Source organism: Pinus tabuliformis, chromosome X (genome assembly GCF_031772625.1).
Source record: "Pinus tabuliformis cultivar Carrire ecotype Pingquan chromosome X, CPIR1, whole genome shotgun sequence".
NCBI lineage: Eukaryota > Viridiplantae > Streptophyta > Pinopsida > Pinales > Pinaceae > Pinus > Pinus tabuliformis.
In genome coordinates this window covers 1,500,451,946-1,500,457,248 of record NC_142308.1, presented here as the reverse complement: position 1 = coordinate 1,500,457,248, position 5,303 = coordinate 1,500,451,946, and positions in this window count along the sequence as shown.

The following is a 5,303-nucleotide window of genomic DNA, read 5'->3' as shown; positions in this document are numbered from 1 at the left end:
ATGAATCCCACATCAGTGACACGGAACGGAGCTAATGATTTCAATGGAGGTGAAAACGATCTGTGACATATGATTCAGGGTGGCGGTCATGAATGGATGAAGGATAATGTATGGCAGTGGATGGGACCCGGTTGACTCTTTCTGAATGACTTCTCTTGAACATATGGCGACACTGATGCGATGGATTGGTAGCATTACCCCAAATATGGATGGTATGGCGAGACCATGGTGACGTGACCGGAATGAAACAACCCAACCCGAATGTGGTACGGAGGAAAAGTGTCATGTTCAAGAGCGACCTGCTACCATCAAAGACTTCTTGATTTTTCCCAATTTTTCCCCAGTCATTGCTGACCAGTACCTCTTTATTTTTGTCAAGCTTGAGGAGGATAACATATGCTTGTTCTATAACCTGCCCTTCGGGCAAGCCCATTGCTATGTTTTAACGAGCCTAGCGATAGTGAAACTCGTTCTCGTCTAAAGACAAGTTTGTCGCTATTTAGTGATTTTAACGAGTCTAACGACAAGGAAAACTCGGCCCTTTTCATTTTTAGAGAGTTTGAAAAGGTACATAAAGTTAACTCCACAATTCCTTTTTCGTCATCTAATCCCTTAAGTTCGAAAAAGTATAAAACAATACAGAAGGGATGAGTTTTCGATAGTTTTAACGAGCCGAATAAAACAAGCGCTCGATCTTTTTGTGCAATAATCCCTCAGGTCCAAAAAGATTAAAATCTAGAGGAGGGATAGCATTTCCGGTCGTTTAACAAGCTGGAAGGCCAAAACTCGGCAATCTTTTCATATTTTACGAGTCAATTGAAAAGAGCTTAAAGAAGACTCATCTTTCGAAGAACGAGTGATGAACAGGGTTAGCAGCTAATTCCAGGTACAGGTTGGAATTTTCCAATCACGGCAGTGTCACAAGGATGGCTAGGTGAAATCACTCTTCGCAGCTGTTCCTCAAAATGGGTAAACAATCATATGGAGGTAAACGATCGGCCAAATGAAAAGTGGAGGTGACGGTACACAAACACGACCAAGGCTTTTATGGTTGATCAGGTTACATTCTTAATGGTTATTTACCGGGATGGGTTCATTTTTTAACGAGCTTGAATGCGCCAAAACACTGCTCAATCTTATGTTTATTTTTTAACGAGCATGAACTATGTGCTAAAACTGCTCGGATCTCGCTTTTCTATTTTTTAACGAGCATAAATTCCGCGGTAAAACTGCTCGATGATAAGTTTGCATGCCCCCAGCATAATAACGCAAATCGAGGTGCATGCCCCCCAAGCTTCATTGCATTCAACTCGGTGGTTGGAATGAAGGTTTACCTTTGAGAAAGGGGATTTGTTTCATTTTTTAATGAGGTTGACACAAGATAAGAACTGTCCTCGGCGTCCAAATCCATTAGATGTAGAAGCTTTCATATTCCACTGTGGCCACTTCCGCCATATTACTTGGAGGCGGTAGGGCAAAAGTACCCATTAAGGCAGGGTCTTTTAGGAGACCTACTCCGATATTTTGGAGCGAATGATTCCTTCCATGGATCATTGGAATGCTTCCCGTAACTTGCGAACTGTTGGGGAGAAAAGTTTGTTGGTCAACGATTGTAATTCCTCCTTGGAAGGGAAATGCAATCTTCCTAAAATAGGTCGACACAACAGCTGCCATGGCATATATCCATGGTCTTCCTAGTAGGATGTTGTAATCAAGATTCCCATCGATGACTTCAACATCTATTTCTACCGTTTTTCCCTCTAGTTCAACTTTCAAGTTATTTAGTATACCATATGGGGTATATGTCCTTCCGTCGAATGCTTTTAACGTTGTCGTAGACCTCGACAAGGTTGGAGATCCTAAAGTTTTCCAGCAACTCATCGACATAATGCATGTAGATGCCCCCTCATCAATAATTGTTCGATGAACAGTTTTGTTGAGGGCTTTCACTTGAATAAGGAAAGCTAATTGAGCTGGTAACTGAGGGTCATATCCTTTATGATCAAAGGCCACAAGATTGGAATCCATTGGGTCAATTCCACCTATTGCTGATAATAAAGCTTGCTCTTGGGAGAAGCAATTTTGCGGTACCTCAAGTGTCGACCTAACAGACGGCGATTGGGCCAGGTCCTCTATCTGTGCTATTTTCGCACAAGGATTAAATGTCGATTTGTGTACTGCTCCCTTTTGCGACTTTATCATTGGCTCAGGGACGATGGGTGGCACAACTTCGGTCAAAGTTGTTGTCGAACTACTAGGTTGTTCATTAGCCTTGTTGTTCGATAGCTTTGGATTCCTGTAATCCTTATTCCTCGTCAAAGCATCATTTTGCTGCTTTGATACAGACAACATAAGCACTTGGGATCGGGAAGCATTTTGATTAGCAACCAGTTCGGTTCTCGGGCTTGGAAACGGATCAGTCAACACAGCTGAGGTTTTCGAACTCTTAAAGAATCTTTTAAGCTCAGCTTTGTATGGACAATCTGTTGTCCAATGATCCTCATCGCATATATGACACCCCGTAGGGGGTTTCCTTTTTCTCCCTTTCTTTTTCTTCTTGTCCCCTGGTTGCTTCAGTCGTTTGCCCTTGTCATCCGACACGGCACTTACTTTCGAGGCAAGAAGTTCCTCATTTGCATTTTGACCGGAAATCATACGGGCCTTTTTAGATATAGCTTTTGTCGATTTCATGTCTGTTGCGCCAATCACGCCATCGCCGGCATGAGAGTCACTATTTGATTTAGGAGGAGGAGGAATTGAAAATTCCGGTCTAGGGGCATCAGGCATTTTATCATAGAGCGTGCCGGACTGAGTATATACTAAGTCTAGATATTGTGCACGAGCAATAACTTGCTCCTCCGTTACAACTCCCCCCTTGGCCACATCTTCCATTATGGCAGGAAGTAATGACTTTATAAACCATTCAGCTAACAGCTGATCTGGAACGTAAGTCTTTACCATCCTGCGACGACGACGCCACTCATGTATATGATCGGATATATGTGTGGCCGTCGTCTGCTTGAAGTTGGTTAAGATTTCCGTTCCAGTTTCATACCTTGTCGGTAATTGAAAATGGGTTAAGAAAGTCGTGGCTAGGGAATTGAAATTGTCGAAAGAGGCTCTAGGTAATTCAATATACCATTTAGCCGCTGGACCCGTCAATGTCCTCTGAAAAAGGCGAAGCCTTATCGAATCATTGTTCAGGGTGTTCGACGAACACCACAGATGAAAAGTCATGACGTGATTTGATGGGTCTTCACCTGGATTTCCATTGAATTTAGGAATGTCCGATGGAAGTTTATGCGGAATCGCTGGCCACCAAGGGGCATAAGCAATTGGATCATTCGTCAGCCGGTTTAGATCTGGTAATTCTAGAGTTGCTACAAAGGGCAACTGTTGATTCAGGTTAGGCAGAGCGTACCCAGGATAAGATGGAATCGCCTGAGCAGTGGGTCTTTGCATACCAGCATAATGTATTTGATGCTGGAAACTTTGACAAGTTTGATGGGCATAACCGTTATTATACGGTTGCCCATTACTTACAAAGACTTGTTGCTCGGGTCCTTGATATGATTGCTGGAATTGCGGTTGATGAGTTTGAACTAGCTCTGGTTGTTGGACCATTTGCTGTTGTCCAATACTGGATGATTGACCAAGATGAGGAGTCATAGTACTTGTTTGAGCCTGAGTCGCTCCAGATAAGGAGGCACTAACCGGAGGTTGTGATTGAGTTGTCGAGACAAGAGGCTGTTGTATGGCAACCTGAGAAACTTGGGGTTGACATACAATAGGTAGCGCTTGTACTTGCGATGCAATCATCATACCAGGTATAGTGGCAACATTCGACACAGGGTGGACTGGTTGCATTGAATATGCAACCCTTGGTTGCTAAGGCAGTATCGGTACCCATCCGCTGGATGTAATTCCAGTTTGACCTGAACTTTGTTGTAAACTCCCATATGGTTGTTCTCCGGGGGGGAACAATGAAAAGGCGTACTGCCCTCCATATGGTGGCAATCCAGTACTTAAAGGGTAGATTGGCCTTTGAAGACACATTGGATCAATTTGTTGAGTTTCAACATAAGAAATACCAGATGATAATTCGGATGAAGAAATAGGAACTAACCATGTCGTCGAAACAGTCTCTGATTGGACTCCAGCTTGTTGTTGACAATTTGCCGGGACAGATGGTATACCAGCGAACATTGTTGGAGTAGCAGCAGGAGGCTCTGCCGCTGCTGTGTCGGATGACACAGTCCTGGATGTCGACGGTTGTTCAGACATATTTAGTCTATCCAAAAGATTTCCTAACGATTCTACAAGAACTTTGTGATGAAGGTAGACTAACTTCGAAGATCAACGCAGGAATAAAGGGTGATTGTTCCGTTTAAAATAAATTGTTAACGACGCTTTAGACACAACTTGCTTTTTCAGTTTTAAAGAGTCGAGAAAAAGCTAAAGATGACTCTAGTCTCCTTCGATGTTTTAACGAGCCCGAAGTGACAAATGCTCGGATGGACTTTTTCTGTTATAGAGTCTAAAAAAGGCCAAAAGAAACTGCTCTGGAGATCTAGGCAGAGGGTGTGCCAAACTTTTCGCAAAACCACAGAATACTTTTTACGGTACGGGTGGTCGATCTTCGTGAATGCTGTGTTCACTGCATTGCGATCAGTAGGGCGGCCGACACAGCTTCCTAAGGATAAAAGATATATGCCTATAGGGGTCTCCCAATATATACGCGACGGTACGTGGGAGAACAAATCCGTATTAGCGCTACCGTCTCTCAGGAGGAATCACCCACCTTCTTCGAGATTGACAGTCACTATGTTTAACGACGCCAGAACACGTCTCTAGCCTAGACCTCTATGTTGTGCGTTATGTTACAAAGCGTTGTTAGGTTCATTCAGTTTATTTTAGGTTGATCTTTTTAAAGTTTTCCTTTCAAGGTTCACCACAAGATGTATGATACAAATTCCTAAATGCAGTCTAAGATGATAAGCAAGCTTTATTATCTTTCAACTTTGAAAATCCTAGCTACTGAGGGAAAAGAGAGTGACTATCTTTTCTCAAAGAGCAATCAGCACACTCTAATGCACTCTTCCTAAACCAAGCATGCAAACTTATCAAAATGCAAATGCACAATGCAGGTGTTTGTTTTCCACTTTCTTAGTATAAATGCCTACAAAGAAAGCTTTTTGTACAATTTTGAATTTGCTTTTAAATGACTGAAACAAACAAGTTTACTTTTTCAAAATTAACAAGGGTAGAAGAGATTACAATCACTTTGCGATTTTCGAAATTAA